The following is a 20,259-nucleotide window of genomic DNA, read 5'->3' as shown; positions in this document are numbered from 1 at the left end:
TACACCTATGTAGCCATGGAAAACCAATTAGTCCGACTATCTTATGAGTGGACTAGAGCATATCACTAAGAAATATATTTCACAGGTAAGTCTGTACAGTTTTTATTTTTATTTTTATTTTTATTTTTAACCTTTTGATAATAAACGCTAATTTGTTCGGTATAAAGTATTAAATTGGTATTCGATGAAATTAGGTCTTGCGACCGAAATTGTTAATATCATACAAAAATTTATTACATCACTGCGAAATTTAACGTTTATTCTTAAGGTATAAATATATTTAATCAATCAACCCAAAATATTTCAAAAATTCGTCATGAGTAAAATTAGGTCATGGAACCGAAATTACTTTACCGAAAAGAGGGGCGCATATTTTTGATAATATTTGATTGATTAAAGTGGGATAAAAGCCAAAAAGATTTTTAATTTTATTTTTACCATGTTTTTAAAATTAATATATAAAAATTAAATTAATATTGTAAACTTCTTTAAAATTGTAAATATTTGAAAAATTAATCCTTTTAATATAAGTTTGTATGTATAAAAACAAAAATATAATATAAGCTTGGTGTGAATTTTTAATATTAATTTTGAATTTTATGCATTTTTAATTTAAGTTTGGTGTGAATTTAAAAAACAAAAATTTACTTTATTTCGTTAAGTTAAAAATATGATTTTTAAAATTCATCGTGAGTTGAAGACTAGGTCGTTGAACCGAAATTGCTTTACCCAAGGGAGGGACGAGAACTTTTATTATCATTATTTTTAATCTTATTGAATTAAAGTATGCCAAAAACATTATAAAAAAAAACCCAAAAATCTTTGCTTTTAAAACCGCGCTTTAAAAAGACAAATTTTTAAATTTTGTCGAGGGACAGACTAGGACATCGTTCCGAAACGACCTCGTCCTAAATAACAAGGGAAACAAAATTTTAAAATTAATTACTTAATTGTTTTATAAGTTAAAGATTTCTATTAAAAAAAAATAAATAAAAATAAACGCCGCGACTCGCGGAGTTTGAAAGGGAAAAACACCGCAAGTCGCGGAGTTTGAAAAATACAGAAAAAAAATAAAACGCTGGAAACAGATCAGTCCACACCACCCACACCCAAAATAACTGCGAAAAACCCGAAAAATACACACAAAAATCAAATTTTTTGGCCAAAAATCATCACATTTTTTACTAAAATCATGTTGAGAAGGATGCTATCAAGGAATTACTCAAGAAAAACGGTAAATTTCTACACCTAAACACCATTTAATCCGAAAATTAGTGTTCTTGAGCAAATTTATACCCAATTCGATTTTGATGCTTTTTAGTGTAATTATACTTAAATTGTTTATGTATTATGCTTGTATAACCTAGATTGATGCTATTTAACATAATTAGAAGCCTTAAACTTCAAATTTTGAGTAATCTATGGTTTGTGTTCTTGAGCAATTTGGGGCTTTTTGATATAAACAGGTTATGGCCGATTTTTGTCATGAATTATTGCTAAATTAAGTAGTGTAGCATGTTTAGGTAGTTAAATGATCCAAACTTTGAGCCTAAACATGATTTTTGAGAATTAAAGTGGACTTTTTCAAGTCTAAAATTCATGAACTTGATTTTTGAGAGATAATGCCATTTGAAACTTGTTTAATTGCTAATAATGATTATTTTGATATCTTATTTGAGTTGAATGCGTATGAACTTGGCGAACATTTTCGTATATGCTTATTTAAAAAAAGTGTAGATTTGATAAAAACATGAAAATGGGCATAAGTTTGATATAAATTGAACATGTCATTGTAATTAATTTTGATCGATGATTTTGCTGACACTAATGCATATTTGGATGCACAAAAATTGTGTTTGATGTGTTTTGCAGACTGAAAGGGGTGAATCTTCATCCCAAGCTCGCAATGTTCCTCCTGAGAATGCGGAACAACAAGATATTGATAACTATTACAAACAAGATATACCTCATCCAGTTATGACATTTTCAGATATGCACGTGGAAAATTTGCACCCGAACTTGAGATTAGACAGCCGTTGGATAGATTATCCAAAATACCAAAGGGGCTTGCATACTCTTCATTCTAAAGCTGTTGAAGTACCTAGGGTAATAGAATGGGGACCATTAGAAGCTGTAGAATTGGCCGAGCCAATTAGAGAATTACTTACACAGAGGTATGGTAATTCTACTTTTAACGACTGGGTACGATTATTCAACATGCGTAGACCTGTATATAAAGTATGGTGTGAAGAATTATTGTGTAGTATAGAAATAAATGATCGGGTAGCTAGTTTAACCGATCGTTCTTTTATTAGATTTTTGTTAGGAGGTTCGATGCGCCACATGTCTCTACTAGACATGGCTCAGGCCTTACGTATATATACGCCTGAGGAGCTAGCATCTGCCGATTGTCGAGGGTTGATACTAAATGGTAGGAAAATTGATGAAAATTTTGATACGCATGGTGTATGAAGTCAAATGACTAGCCATCACCGATTTAAAGGGGGAAATTACTCTTATTTGGATATAGATAGAGCTGAATTAAGAGTAATTCACAGGTTTTTAGCCAATTCGATTACACAACGAGGTAAGAATAAGGAAAAGGTAAATGAACAGGATTTGTTTTATCACATGTGTATTCGAGACCCACAAAGCGCTGTAACTATACCTTATTGTGTGGGTTATTATTTATCAGCTATGGTTAGGGGGATGAGACCGCACAGTATAATAGGAGGTGGTATATTTATTACATTAATTGCTGAGTATCTCAATGTGGATATAAGTTGGGGGGATTATTAATCGAAGAACCAGAACCCCACGATACAATTGGTTTAAATGTATATCATGGTGCTATGGTTTTGAATAGGCGAAATAACACTGCAGTACGATATAATGGTAGACATCCACAGGTTGAGAGAAATCAACAGCAAGGTAATGTGGGAGGGGGAAATGAAATGACAGAAATGCAAAGGTTTATAGCTTCACAAGAGTATGAAAATGCTAGACATCGAGCATTTGAAGATTGGCAAGTTCATCAAAACCAAATCATAGCACATTGCCAACATGTAGGTAGAAACTATATTCCTACTCCAACGCCCATATTTCCTCCCTGGTCTATAGAGATGCAACTACCGTATCCTACTTATAACCCAGCTGAAGCATTCTATAACACATACGCTTATGCATGGAACCCCTACTGGTATCAGTAACAACCCTAGTTTATTTAGTTTTATTTATTTTATTTTTGTAATGTTACTACATTTAGCACTTATGTTGATATTGTAATAGTTTTTATAATTTTCTAACTTTTATTATTAGATTTTAATAATTTTTGAATGTGGGGTAATATACCAAACTTTAAAAATATGTATATATGTTTGCAGTTTATCTTATGTACACAACAGGGTAAAACAACGCATTTTCAAAGACTGGCATTAAGTTCAGCAAAAGCAACTAATTTTGACGACAAGATGCAAAATATATGTGATGTAACAACAAGACGGAATGAATAAATGATATGCACCATTTATCATTCAACACAAACAACAATATGTTTGAAAACTTTGGTAAAATTTAATCATTTTTATACGCTAATCACCCTCAATAATTTAAATTGTTACTGATTTCTTGCAAATGAGGGAATTGCAAGATCTTAAGTGTGGAAATGGGTTAAATTCTTTCGAATTTTTAAAATTTTTATTTAAACACTTGGTTACCATTAAAAATACTAGTAAAGCAGTAGTTGTATTAGAATCTAGTACTCTCTGATAATAAAAAACAGCCCTAGTCTTATATACTGACTACCCAATTCTAGTAAAAATTTTCAAAATTTTCAATTAAATGAACTCAAAATCATGTTTATACATATTTATGAACGATAAAACTAGGTGTTAACACCGAAATTATTGTTACCTCGGAAAGGACATAAATTGAGAAACAAACCAAAATGTTAGAATTCATTTAAAATGGAATAGAGGACAATAAAAAGGAAAATAAAAGCCAAGTGTGGGAAAATTTACCAAGTTATTTTAAACATATGTCACATATTTTTAAAGATACAAAATACTTTTGCTTTGGACTAAACTAAAAATTTTTACCCGATTTACTGTAAGAAAGATGGATCTACACGATGAATCAATTCCATCATTAAAAGGAAGTAAAGTCTTCCGAAAAAGAAACGCGCTTCTTGATTTAGGTCAGGAAGTTGTCGTCCAGACCAGCTGTAGGTTGACGAAAAATCTAGAAAAGTCATCTCTAAAATCAGCAGGAAATCCACGGACCTCAGCATCAAACAGGGTCGCCAAGTGGTCAGACTTATCCTAACCATGAGAGGATCTGTCTCGTAAAATGGGGAGGGCGCCGTGCAAATTAGCTTGATAAGACTAATGAATCAGATCCCCGGAAAGGATAATTTCCTTAAAGATCAAAAATCAGCTTTTAAAACTGATATTACTCAATCCTTGAGATTGACCTTAAAGATTGAGAATTCAAACTCATGGAATTCAATGATATCTAAACTCGAGCTTGAACGAGAAAATATTTTGATCAAAATTACAAACCGATTTGTTTTCTAAAAACCCATTTTCAATGCGTTCATTACCATTGAACGTAAAATCCTAGGAATTCACCTGGAATTCATTAGGTCATCTGAACCAAATCGGGTGTCAACTGTAAGAACGGTGGTTGCATAGCATGGTCAAAGACAGGACCTTGTGCCAGACCGAAAAATCATAGGATTATCTTTACTATTGCTCCTACAAAGGATAGTACTAGCGTCCGGCACGTTATAGACCATAATTAAAAGCATGTCAGGGGACATTGCCTTAACAGTTGCTTGTTCAACGCTTTCCTTTACAACCGGACGGTAGTTTACCGAAAGTTAATATACGGGACAAGTAAACTGGACGTGTTGCTTTCCTAATACAAGGTTAGCAAGTGGGTAACACAAAACCATAAGTTTTGAGCTAAAATTTTCAAATCTGAAACCCACAAAACCCAAAAAAAAAAAAAATCATTTTGCAAACACCGGTGAAGGGTTATTCCGGAAAACTTATCTAGGGTAAAAGCTAGATTGAATTTTCAAAAGATCAAATGTTTTCATAAAGATCCAATTTCCTTAAGGATCTACATTTTCATAGTCATGTGGGACGGTAAACCGCCTTTCAAGTGTGCACTTTGCTTTGAAAACCGAAAGTAAATCGGCTATTTGATTGCAAGTGTCGTTGACCTAAACCCGAGGCAACTGTAGATGACACACCCACCTTTAACCATGGTTCTATCGTTACTATCATTGTTTATACCACCATATCAAAATCACTGATGTACAAAGTGTGATGAATAAAAAAGTGATTCATGTATGTTTTTATTTCAAGTTCTGTATTGCTTGAGGACAAGCAATGTTTAAGTGTGGGGATATTTGATAAGGCTAAAAAGGAACATATATTTCATAGCAATATCCCTCCTAAATAATAGGTTTTCATATGTAATTGTATTATATTTTCATTGTAATTGTTTAAATAAATAAGTGCGAAGACAAAAGGCGAAAACGAAGATTTGAAGACAAAAACGTCCAAAAAGCTCAAATGTACAAGATACAATTCAAAAGGTTCAATTTATTGATAAGAAACGTCTAAAAATGACAAAAGTACAAGTTGCGGAACGCAAAGTACAAGATATTAAATTATACGAAAGGACGTTCGAAAATCCGGAACCGGGACATGAGTCTACTCTCAACGCGCGACGCAACGGTGCAAAAATTACAAGTCAACTATGCACATAAATAAAATATAATATTTAAATAATTCTTAAAATTATTTATATATTATATTATTATTTAATTACGTCGACAAGCTAAGATTCAAAAAATTGTGAGCTGAAAAATCAAACTCCACGACTCGCGGAGTTTGAAGGCCAAAAACTCCACGACTCGCGGAGCAGCCAGATTCCAAAATGCCTATAAAAGGCCACGAGCTTCTGTAGTTTTAAAAAAATATATATATACATAATAATAATAATACTCTGTAATATATAATAAATAAATAAATATATATATATATATATATATATATATATATATACATAATATATATATATATATATATATATATATATATATATATATACATACATATAGTATTGGTTAGTTTTATATTAGATTAGTTTGGGTTATGTAAAGGTTATTTTACGGGTTTTTGAAGTCGAAATTCTGTCCGTGTAACACTACGCGATAAATACTCAATGTAAGTTTTGTTCTCCTTTTTAAATGAATGTCTCGTAACTAAGTTATTATTATGCTTATTTGAGCCGAAGTAATCATGATGTTGAGCTAAATATTAAAGACGGGGTTATTGGGCTTTGTACCATAATTGGGGTTTGGACAAAAGAACGACACTTGTGGAAATTAGACTATGGGCTATTAATGGGATTTATATTAACTAAATGATGCCTCATTAAATTAATATAGAGATTTACAATTTGACGTAGATATAAATAACCACATACGCTCGATCGGACACGATGGTCGGGATATCTATAAATACTAATAATTGTTCATTTGACCGGACATGGGGATGGATTAATAGTCAATGGACTCATTAAAACAGGGGTGGATTACATTCAAGGGTAATTGGTGTAATTGTTAACAAAGTATTAAAACCTTGGATTACACACAGTCGATAACCTGGTGTATTCATTAAACAAAGTATTAAGACCTTGTTACAGTTCGAATCCCCAGTTAGTTGGAATATTTGACTTCGGGTATAAGGTTAAATTAGCCGAGCAGTTTAAAATAATGACCGATGAACTATTATGGACAAAAACCAGATAGGTTTCAAATACATCCAGGACAAAGGACAATTAACCCAGGACAATAAATTAAAATCAAAACGTCAAACATCATGGTTACGGAAGTTTAAATAAGCATAATATATTTTATTTCATATTTCCTCGTACTTTTATTTATTGTCATTTTAATTATTGTTATTTATTTTATATTGTTAGTTAAATATCGTCATTTACTTTACGCTTCGCTTAAAATATAAAATCGACAAACCGGTCATTAAACGGTAAACCCCCTTTTATATATTATTATATATAATTATATATATTTTGTACAAATATAGTTGTTTAAAAATATAGTGTGCAATAAGCCCGCTCCCTGTGGAACGAACCGGACTTCCTAAAAACTATACTACTCTACGATTAGGTACACTGCCTATAGTGTTGTAGCAAGGTTTAGGTATATCCCATTTGTAAATAAATAATTAAAACTTGTGTAATTTGTATCGCTTTTCGTATCAAAAAATATAGTATTTCACGTACACCTCTCGCACGACATTGATGTATTTGCGAGGTGTATATGAAATAGCTTATATTTTACTAGGAAAAACTATTAAATACATTACAATTTTATACAAGATATTTATTATTTATTTACAGATGAGATATACCTAAACCTTGCTACAACACTTATAGGCAGTGTACCTAATCGTACAGTAGTGTAGTTTTTAGTAAGTCCGGTTCGTTCTATAGGGAGACGACTTATTTTACACTATATTTTTAAACAATTATAATTGTACAAAAAAATATATAATTATATATAATAATATATAAAAGGGAGTTTTACCGTTTAATGACCGGTTTGTCGATTTTAAAACTTTAGTCGCAGTTAAAACCTAATGTAAAATATTAAATAAATAAAAGACTTAATTTAAAGCGTAAAGTAAATAACGATAATTAAATTGCGTTAAATAAAAGTGCGATAAAATAAAATTACGATAATTAAAGAGTACGATAATTAAAAGTGCAATTAAATACAATGACAATAAATAAAATTGCGATAATTAGAAGTGCAATTAAATATGAAAATAAAAGGAATTATGCTTATTTAAACTTCCGTAATCATGATGTTTGACGTGTTGATTTTAGTTTATTCCCATGGGTTAATTGTTCTTTGTCCTGGATTATTTAATATGTCCGTCTGGTTTTTGTCCATAACAGTCCATCAATCATAAATATAAAGTGCGAGTATCCTCGTCAAATTATCCTTATACCCGAAGTCAAATATTCCAACTAATTGGGGACTTAAACTTTAACAAGGTTTTAATACTTTGTTTAATAATTACACCAGGATATCGACTGCGTGTAACCCAATGTTTTAATACTTTGTTAACAATTACGCCAAGTGTCCTTGTACATAATTTCACCCCTGTTTTAATAATTCCATAGACTATTAATCCATTCCCGTGTCCGGTTAAATGAACGATTATTCGTACATATAAATATCCCGCCCATCGTGTCCGATCGAGTGTATATGATTATTTATAGGTACGTCCAATTGTAAACCTTTATATTAAAATTAACAAACTATCATTTAGTTAAACAAATATAAAGCCCATTAATAGCCCATAGTCTAATTTCCACAAGTGTCGTTCTTTTATCCAAACCCCAATTATGGTACAAAGCCCAATTACCCAATTTTAATATTTTTAGCCCAACATCATGATTACTTTGTTTTAAATAAGCATAATAATAACTTAGCTACGAGACATTAATTTAAAAAGGAGAACATAGCTTACATTGATTATTTATCGCGTAGTGTAACACGGACAGAGCTTCGACTTTAAAACCCGTAAAATAACCTTTGCATAACCCAAAACTAATCTAATATAAAACTACACTATACTATTTATATATAATATATATATATATATATATATTTATTATTATTACAGAGGAGTATTATTATTATTATGTTTTTTATGGCCAAAACTCGTTGCCTTTTATAGATGTGGTCTGATCCTGAGGCCCATGCGATCGCATGGGTTCTCAGTGTTAATCTCATATGATCGCATGGCCAGCCTGGCCATGCCCAATTGCTTTGTTTGCTAGCTCGTTGACGTTTTATTTAATATAATATATAATATATAAATAATTTATATAATTATTTAAATATTATATTATATTCTTGTGCATAATAGACTCATAATTTTTGGTCCGTTGCGTCGGGCGTTGATAGTTGGCTCAGGTCCCGGTTCTGAATTTTTGAACGTACTTTCGTATAATTTAATATCTTGTACTTTGCGTTCCGCAACTTGTACTTTTGTCATTTTTAGACGTTTCTCATCAATAAATTGAACCACTTGGATTGTATCTTGTACATTTGAGCTTTTTGGTCATTTGCGTCTTCAAATCGTCATTTTCGCCTTTTGGCTTCGCACTTATTTAATATAAACGATTACAACTTAAAATAGGACAATTACAACTAAATAATTTACATATTGGGAGGATATTGCTACTAAATATATGTTCATTTGGAGCACTATCAAATATCCCCACATTTGAACATTGCTTGTCCTCAAGCAATACAGAACTTGAAATTAAATCACACGAATCACTTCTTTATTCTTCACACTTTATACATTAGTGATTTTGATACGGCAGTATAAACAATGATAGTAACGATGTGGTTTACAGTCCCACATGACTATAAAAATTTAGATCCTTAAGGAAATTGGATCTTTATGAAAACATTTGATCTTTTGAAAATTCATTCTAGCTTTTACCCTAGATAAGTTTTCCGGAATAACCCTTCACCGGTGTTTGCAAAATATTTTTGTGGGTTTGGTAGGTTTCAGATTTTAAAATTTTAGCTCAAAACTTGCGGTTTTGTGTCACCCACTTGCTAACCTTGTATTAGGAAAGCACACATCCAGTATACTTGCTCCGTATTTTAACTTTCGATAAACTACCGTCCGGTTGTAAAGGAAAGCGTTGAACAAGTAACTATTAAGGCAATGTCCCCTGACATGCTTTTAATTATGGTCTATAACGTGTCAGATGCAATTACTATCCTTTGTAGGAGCAATAGTAAAGATCATCCTATAATTTTTTTTCGGTCTGGCACAAGGTCCTGTCTTCGACCATGCTATGCAACCACCGTTCTTACGGTTGACACTCGAATTGGTTCAGGTGACCTAATGAATTCCAGGTGAATTCCTAGGATTTTACGTTCAAAGGTAATGAACGCATTGAAAATGAGTTTTCATAAAACAAATCGGTTTTAATTTGATCAAAATATTTTCTCGTTCAAGCTCGAGTTTAGATATCATCGAATTCCACGAGTTTGTAATTCTCAATCTTTAAAGTCAATCTCAAGGATTGAGTAATATCAGTCTTAAAAGCTGATTTTTAATCTTTAAGAAGATTATCCTTTCTGGGGGTCGGATTCATTAGTCTTATCAAGCTAATTTGCACGGCGCCCTCCCCATTTTATGAGACAGATCCTCTCATGGTTAGGATAAGTCTGACCACTTGGCGACCCTGTTTGATGCTGAGGTCCGTGGATTTCCTGCTGATTTTAGAGATGACTTTTCTAGATTTTTCGTCAACCTACAGCTGGTCTGGACGACAACTTCTTGACTAAATCAAGAAGCGCGTGTCTTTTTCGGAAGACTTTACTTCCATTTAATGATGGAATTGATTCATCGCGTAGATCCATTTTTTCTTTTATCTTTATTATAATATTGCGGGTAAAACAGTCAATTTAGTCCAAAACAAAAGCACCTGCAATAACTTTACAGAAACATGTGATAGATAGTTCTTTTTAATTGAATAACTTGATACATTCTCCCCACACTTAGTTTCTTTCTTTGCCTTTTTATTCTCCTTTATTCCATTTTAAATGAATTCAAGTATTTTAGGGTGTTTCTCAATTTTATGTCCTTTTCGAGGTAACGATAATTTCGGTATTAACACCAAGTTTTCATCGTTCATAAATATGTATAAACATGATTTTGAATTCATTTAGTTGAAATTTTTTTTAAATTTTCACAAAATTTGGCCATTAAACCAAGTGTAAACCTGAGAGAATTTATAACCCTTCCCCACACTTGAGATCATGCAATACCCTCATTTGCATGAAATCAGACTCTAATTATAAATTCATGATGGTGATTAGTGCAGAAAAGTAGTTAAAGATACCCAGTTTTGTAATTACAAAGCTCGTCGAATGATAGATGGCGCGCCTCATCGTTCATCCCTTCTTGTTTTATCACACATGTTTTTTTTTCTTCAAAAATGACTGATTTTCTGAGCTGTTTGTTAATATTTAAAAATGCGTCTTTTACCCTTACTTATTATGCATGTTTATTAACGAGTTATGCACTAACCCGAACCCCTAATTTAACGTTAAGTGGGGTTAGACTTCCCCACACTTGGCTGACGATATGTGAAGTCGGTAGAATAAGTTTCACGAATTAGAATAGTGAGCCAGTTATTTACATCTCGGGTGGTGTATAATATATCAATGGGTTTAAAGTTTAGAACCACTCGATCGTCACTACTTAATTCTTTTTTAAGTGTAGCTTTTAGTAAATGGATACGTCTCTTTTCTGGTTCTTGGTCAAATAGATCGATATACACCGACATACATATTTCTATAGGGTGGACAATTCCTAACATTTCCTTTCATTCATTCTCGGGATCAAGGTTTTCACCTCTATTACCCAATTGGGTGAAATTCGAGGTGTCAATATCTATTACAGCTTGTAGTTCATCTTTGGTAGATGACTCGTCTATTGAGAATATTGGGTTGGAAGGTTGTGGAATGGTGAATTTCGGGATCGATGCAAATTCTTCTTCATTAATGGTACTTATTGGTCTCACCATTTTGGTCTCGGGGTAAAATTTTTAATGTTATCGTTTTCCCAAGAGTACCAATTTGTCACCCTTACTTCTTCTTCATTCATTGATGGATCGATGATTTTGTCGGTAGAGGCTAATGTGTCGATATGTTGTGAAATTGGTAAAACTGAATAAAAAGTATCATCGGGATAATTGGTGATTTCGGAGCTCTCGAATTCATCAAAATTCGATGATATGAGATTTTCTTGTACATGACTCCTCAGATCAACAGGTGCGTAATCTGATAGAGTTTCAGCTTGCCTATTTACAAACTCTCTCATTTGTTCATTTTGAGCATCAAGTTCTTCGAGTTTGATTTTCATATAATCTAAAGAATTTTCAGACACATAATTTTTCTCATCTTCTGGTTGTGGAGTTTGGAAATATTCTTGGGAATAATCCCAATTTGAATTGTATTCTTCATAATCGTTCCCTTCAGGTTCCATGGGTTCATAATTTTCCATAGGAACGTAATAATAACATTCCCATGTTGAGTGATAATCTCCACAGATTTCACAACCAGTTATTGTTTCGTCATTCGTGATCCAAGATTGACCGAACGAATTTTCATCAACACCCGTTTGAGAGTATTGATTAAATTGATTTCGGATGTCATAAAGAGTTTCCAAAATATTCTCGAGATTTTCCATAATGCGCTTATTACCAAATTTTAGCTACAATGTGGTGCATTTACTTAATTATCCTATTAGTTATAAAAATAAAAAATATATAAGTTATCAAATTAATAGACTTTTCTGCTTTTGCCCACGTTTCGAATAGCCAATAGATGCAGCAGGGAGCCAGAACCCTTTAAATCGGAAGCTCACAACTCAGCCACTAACAAATCCAACTATTACTACGAAGCAGAAAATTTGGATGTCTATCAATTTAACCGTTTAGAATAATTTTTCGTTTTTGAAATTTTAGAGAAGAAATAGAAAATTCTATGTCCTAAAAACTAGATCGTCGAGAAATAAGAAAGAAAAAGAAGTGCGTCGAAAAACGTCGAAAAATAAAAATATCGAAAAATAATAGGCGTCGAAAAATAAAAATAAGAAAGTAGCGCGTCGAAACTTAAAAAGGAACTAAAAACTAATAATTAAAAGTTGTGTCTAAAAATATTAAAGCTTAAAAGGAATACTATATCCCAAAATGGCAATAATTTAAAAAGGTACTAAAATTTATAAACAGCGTCGCAAAATTCTAAAGCACCTAAGTCTTAGTCTAAAGAAAAGCACTTCAGGGATTTTACGGCAAAGCCTAAAAATCTAGAAATAAAAATAACTATGGTAAAAACTATATTAAAACTAAATACGAGCAAAAAAAAAAATATACAAATATTACACTAAAACAAATAAAAAGATACAAAATATAAAAATAAACTTAAAGTTGTAAAAAGTACAATTTTTATAAAAATATTATTTTTATATTATTTATTTTATAAAAGTATTAGTTTTATAATTTATTAAAACTAATTAAACTAAAAATACAAATTAATTAAATAAAACTAAAACTAATAATTAAATAAACTAACCTAATTAGGTTATAATAATAATAACTATAAATTAATTAAAACCCTAAACTGTCGGCTGAGGTTACCTGGCCTGTCAACTCAAGCCATGCGATCGCATGGTTTAGAAGTTAAAATCTCATGCGATCGCATGAGGTAGGGTTTCGGGCCAAGAGCTGGGCTGCTACAGTGTTCGGGCCCGAGAGTTTTTATTTAAAATTTTTTTTATATTGTTTTTCTAAAAATGATATACAAATGTATTTATAAAATATAGTGTTTCGCCGAATCCCCGGCAGCGGCGCCAAAAACTTGATGTATTTGCGAGGTGTATATGAAATAGCTTATATTTTACTAGGAAAAACTATTAAATACGTTACAATTTTATACAAGATATTTATTATTTATTTACAGATGGGATATACCTAAACCTTGCTACAACACTTATAGGCAGTGTACCTAATCGTACAGTAGTGTAGTTTTTAGTAAGTCCGGTTCGTTCCACAGGGAGACGACTTATTTTACACTATATTTTTAAACAATTATATTTGTACAAAAAAAATATATAATTATATATAATAATATATAAAAGGGAGTTTTACCGTTTAATGACCGGTTTGTCGATTTTAAAAGTTTAGTCGCAGTTAAAACCTAATGTAAAATATTAAATAAATAAAAGACTTAATTTAAAGCGTAAAGTAAATAACGATAATTAAATTGCGTTAAATAAAAGTGCGATAAAATAAAATTACGATAATTAAAGAGTACGATAATTAAAAGTGCAATTAAATTCAATGACAATAAATAAAATTGCGATAATTAGAAGTGCAATAAAATATGAAAATAAAAGGAATTATGCTTATTTAAACATCCGTAATCATGATGTTTGACGTGTTGATTTTAGTTTATTCCCATGGGTTAATTGTTCTTTGTCCTGGATTATTTAATATTTCCATCTGGTTTTTGTCCATAACAATCCATCAATCATAAATATAAAGTGCGAGTATCCTCGTCAAATTATCCTTATACCCGAAGTCAAATATTCCAACTAATTGGGGACTTAAACTGTAACAAGGTTTTAATACTTTGTTTAATAATTACACCAGGATATCGACTGCGTGTAACCCAATGTTTTAATACTTTGTTAACAATTACGCCAAGTGTCCTTGTACATAATTTCACCCCTGTTTTAATAATTCCATAGACTATTAATCCATTCCCGTGTCCGGTTAAATGAACGATTATTCGTATATATAAATATCCCGCCCATCGTGTCCGATCGAGTGTATATGGTTATTTATAGGTACGTCCAATTGTAAACCTTTATATTAAAATTAACAAACTATCATTTAGTTAAACAAATATAAAGTCCATTAATAGCCCATAGTCTAATTTCCACAAGTGTCGTTCTTTTATCCAAACCCCAATTATGGTACAAAGCCCAATTACCCAATTTTAATATTGTTAGCCCAACATCATGATTACTTTGTTTTAAATAAGCATAATAATAACTTAGCTACGAGACATTAATTTAAAAAGGAGAACATAGCTTACATTGATTATTTATCGCGTAGTGTTACACGAACAGAGCTTTGACTTTAAAACTCGTAAAATAACCTTTGCATAACCCAAAACTAATCTAATATAAAACTACACTATACTATTTATATATAATATATATATATATATATATATATATATATATATATATATATATATATATATATATTATTACAGAGGAGTATTATTATTATTATGTTTTTTATGGCCAAAACTCGTTGCCTTTTATAGATGTGGTCTGATCCTGAGGCCCATACGATCGCATGGGTTCTCAGTGTTAATCTATGCGATCGCATGGCCAGCCTGGCCATGCCCAATTGCTTTGTTTGCTAGCTCGTCGACGTTTTATTTAATATAATATATAATATATAAATAATTTATATAATTATTTAAATATTATATTATATTCTTGTGCATAGTAGACTCATAATTTTTGGTCCGTTGCGTCGGGCATTGATAGTTGGCTCAGGTCCCGGTTCCGGATTTTTGAACGTCCTTTCGTATAATTTAATATCTTGTACTTTGCGTTCCGCAACTTGTACTTTTGTCATTTTTAGACGTTTCTCATCAATAAATTGAACCACTTGGATTGTATCTTGTACATTTGAGCTTTTTGGTCATTTGCGTCTTCAAATCGTCATTTTCGCCTTTTGTCTTCGCACTTATTTAATATAAACGATTACAACTTAAAATAGGACAATTACAACTAAATAATTTACATATTGGGAGGATATTGCTACTAAATATATGTTCATTTGGAGCACTATCAGACATCAGAACTGAAAAACGAATTGAGCAAACTATGAAGGAGACTGTTGACAAATCACAAAGACTAAACCTGCCTTCAAAGAATCCAAATGATTCAGTGTCTGCTGAAGCCTTTAGCGAATACCTTGCTCCTGACTCTAAACCTTTACGGACAAAACTTCTTCATCATCTTTCAACATTAGAAATTCTAAGATATCATCGTATCTTTCATTATAAATATCCTCGATATTTCTGAAGATATTTTCATAACTATTCTTATCTGAAATCATATATCTCTTCGCGTTATCTGTATTACATCAAAAAGGAAACTGTTTTAGTTTCTAAATTCTGAAAAGTTTGAACTTAAATTATGAATGTTATTGAAGTAGTGTTGGGAACTGAAGCAAGAGTTAGTATAATATAATGACACTTGATCAACGTGATTATATTACAGTAAGTCATGCTGAGTTTCTAATGGAACGTGATAAAGGTTCACAGATCATACACTCATCATGAACTATGTTACATAACTCTTTCATTCTATTTAACCTCTAAACATATCAAGAAAATATTTCTTGATGATTCGGTTTTTTTCGGATATTCTAGTAATTTGATAAATCAAATCATGCTATTACATTTCCATTCTACTTTGTATATTATAATCATTCGAAACTCCATACCTACGAATTTTGGACCATTATTCGCTTGACTTGAAGTCGGGAAGAAGAAAACAAAAGCATGAAGCTCCAAAATGGAAATGGGAGTATAAATCGCAGCAAATAGAAGAGAGCATTAACTACGGACGACAATGATTATAGAAGACAGAAGCAAGGATTTCAAATTATAAAGAAGATATAAAGCCCAACGACAATCCAGAAATTATAAACCATATATATCGATGCATATAGCAATATAAAGACACGGGAGAACTAAAAACACTATAAAACCAAGAGTATAGTAGAAGTAAATAGATTCTTCCGGCGGCAGATAAAAAAGAAGGATGACAGATATGAAAGTTAGGAATATATCAAGAATTAGAACCGGATGGAGCATATTATAAAATATGTATTGAGGGAGAAAGAATAGAAGGTATGAGCTGTGGAAATAAGGAAACAAAGAAGGTGGATTTATAGTAAAATATCCGACAGAGCAATCAAAACATTTGATCGCATTTAAAGCGGATCATAATTTCCTTAATTACCAATGAATCAAATCTTATTACAAGGATTTTCTCCAAATCCCTTGAACTCTGGAAATCAATCATATCTACGTTAAAAGATATGACGAATCTACACTTACCTATTTCACTCTTTATTGATAACTTCACTCGTACTCTTCACATAAATGAATTGATTTATCCAAATTACTCGCTGATGATAAAACTCTAATTTTCAGCTTGTATGCGTCATGAAAACATACTTATTGTCAGCCATGACCATCTCTGTAACAACCCTGATTTTTCCGTTACTTCCGTTAACCTTCCGTTAGTTTATTTAACGGCGATTATTTAGCTATTATGTGTTTATGTGCAACAAATGCGTACTTGATCTTTGGAGGGTTACAATAATTAATATGGGTTGATATTAATTCATATAATTATTTTGGATAATGAAATACGATAAAAACGATACGATTTTGATAACTGCTTTTTGAGCAACGAAACGATCGGGTTTATTTTAATAATTAATTTATTAATTATTAACTTTTTAAAAATAATTAATTTATTGGGTTTTTAAAAAATTAACGTTTGGTTGCGTTTAACGATCGGTTTAGCGTTTCGGGCCTTCGGTACATTTAAACGGCACTTGAAAGGAACCACATTTTATGATCAAGCAAGCCAAAACATATTATAAATCAATTTTAATAAATATACTATATAATTATTATGTTTTAAACATACTTTCAATTTATTAGAATTTATATAGATTAAAACGCGAGAAATTGACATTTAATGTCCCGGTTTACGTTTTCGGCTGACGACACTTCAAGGCTCTTAACCGGATCCCATAGAAAGTCATCTAGAATCATTTTAGAGTCCATTAACTTCTATTTGGACCCTCTTGGCTGAAATTCTTCACCCACCATGGTCCATATGTTATTTTCGTGGCCCGTTAATGTTAAAACCCAACTAGTTAAGCCCTTTAAGCCTTTTAATCCCTAAATAATTATAACAAAAGAAGGGGAACGACTTGTAGCTGCTCCCATTCATGATTTGCAGCCCCATATTCATCATCTAGGTCGCCATCTTCATCTCGTTCAATCCCCGTCAATTGCTTGCTCGTTTGCTTAATCGTTTATGTATTCGTGATCCTCTCGTTCTTCTCTACACATATCTACTTGCAATTTGTTATTTGAAGGTATAAAACCACTAACCCTAATCTTATTAGATCTGATTTTAATCAATTACATAGTGTACAAGAGTGTAGTGCTCAATTGATTGCGATTAAAGTTGTTGTTAGTTGTTAATTTGCTCGATTGTTGTCTTTGTTATGAAAACCGAATTTGATTGTTATAAATCTGAGTATATGAGTTTATGTACTGATCATATAATGTATTTAGATGGATAGATCTTTAAAAATTAATAAATTTGGACTTTGGATTTGCATGATTTCGTTACCGGATGCTTAAGTTATGATTAATCGAAGTTTCGTTTGCGTTTCACATGTAATCCGAATTTTAGGAGTTGCATGCTTTGTTTTTTAGTTTATATAAAGTGTACTACTGTATTCCTTGTGAAAGGTTATGCAATTTACACTAAAGATTTGCATCGAAAGGTTATGTAATGCTCCCGATATGATAAAACGAAGTTTTGATTTGTAAAGTATGCTGAATCTGTTTTTAAGTTTACATAAAAATTGCTAGAACGAATTAGGAATTGATTTAGAATTTGAGCTTCTGGAATATGTTATTCTAAGTGTTTCTTGACATGTTTCATTTGTATGCGAACTTGCGAGAACGTGATTTGCCATGAGTTATATGCTTATCTTTGTGATGTGTTCGATTGATGTTCAAAAACTGGAGAGTCTGTAATGTTTTGCAAAACTGTATGAATTGGCTAAAGCAATGCTTCTAATTATTTTATCAATAAAATATTCAGATATTTTGAGATGACACCAATTGGTCGTTCGTTAAAATCTATTTTCTATATTTTATAAAAAATGTTTAAAAACTGACGCGCGAGCTGAAATTTCTGTAACGAACCTGAATTTGATCCTTTCTGATTCCTGACTTTTAATTATCGTATGAGACCCTGGCTGGACTTTTTGGAATTGATTTTAAGTCTATTTATAATCTGGAGTTTTCCATGTTTATGTGAATTTTTTACTATGAGATAATATGCTAGGTATGCTACGTGTTCATGGATTTGGTGCACAACGATAAACTGAAATTGTGAAAATGATTATTCATGACCTAAAACGTATTGTATGACTTAGGTTTGACATGTTGACCAATATTTGACATGAACCTACTGATGTTGACTTTATTTGACCACATTGACCAAGTTTGACTTTCAGTTTGACTTCGGTTGACTTTGTTTGACTTGCATGATATAGTTGACTTTTACTTTGAAACGCGTCGAGTCGAGCAATAAGATAACGTACACTATGAAACCAAACTTATTTAAGATACATATATTGACCAACCTACATACGTATACTTAGGTTGCATTACTCGGCTATAAACCATGCAAGTTATTTGTTCACTTTTCATTCCGAGCTTATTCAAAGGTGAGTCTACAGTCCTGCTTTTTACTTGTTTTCAGGGATGAGAATACACACTGTTATATTTACATTTTTAATTACTTTTATATTGACATGAGTACTACACATATGCATAATGAGTTTGTTCAAAAAGCCTCTAGCTTGAATACTTTTAATACCTCTAGCTTGAATACTTTTAATACCATCGGTGTAAGCACAATACTTTTAATACTTTTAATACCATCGGTGTACAAGAGTCTAGTGCTCAATTGATTGCGATTAAAGTTGTTGTTAGTTGTTAATTTGCTCGATTGTTGCCTTTGTTATGAAAACCGAATTTGATTGTTATGAATCTGAGTATATAAGTTTATGTACAGATCATATAATGTATTTAGATAGATAGATCTCGAAAAATTAATAAATTTGGACTTTGGATTTGCATGATTTTGTTACCGGATGCTTAAGTTAAGATTAATCGAAGTTTCGTTAGGGTTTCACATGTAATCCGAATTTTAGGAGTTGCATGCTTTGTTTTTTAGTTTATATAAAGTGTACTACTGTATTCCTTGTGAAAATTTATACAATTTAGACTAAAGATTTACATCGAAAGGTTATGTAATGCTCCCGATATGATAAAACGAAGTTTTGATTTGTAAAGTATGCTGAATCTGTTTTTAAGTTTACATAAAAATTGCTAGAACGAATTAGGAATTGATTTAGACTTTGATCTTCTGGAATATGTTATTCTAAGTGTTCCTTGACATGTTTCATTTGTATGAGAACTTGCGAGAACGTGATTTTCCATGAGTTATATGCTTATCTTTGTGATGTGTTCGATTGATGTTCAAAAACTGGAGAGTCTGTAATGTTTTGCAAAACTGTACGAATTGGCTAAAGCAATGCTTCTGATTATTTTATCACTAAAATATTCAGATGTTTCGAGATGACACCAATTGGCCGTTCGTCAAAATCTATTTTCTATATTTTATGAAAAATGTTTAAAAACTGACGCGCGAGCAGAAATTTCTGTAACGAACCTGAACTTGATCCTTTCTGATTCCT

The sequence above is a fragment of the Rutidosis leptorrhynchoides genome, chromosome 6 (genome assembly GCF_046630445.1).
Source record: "Rutidosis leptorrhynchoides isolate AG116_Rl617_1_P2 chromosome 6, CSIRO_AGI_Rlap_v1, whole genome shotgun sequence".
Classification (NCBI taxonomy): domain Eukaryota; kingdom Viridiplantae; phylum Streptophyta; class Magnoliopsida; order Asterales; family Asteraceae; genus Rutidosis; species Rutidosis leptorrhynchoides.
Note: the sequence above shows the minus strand (reverse complement) of the source record.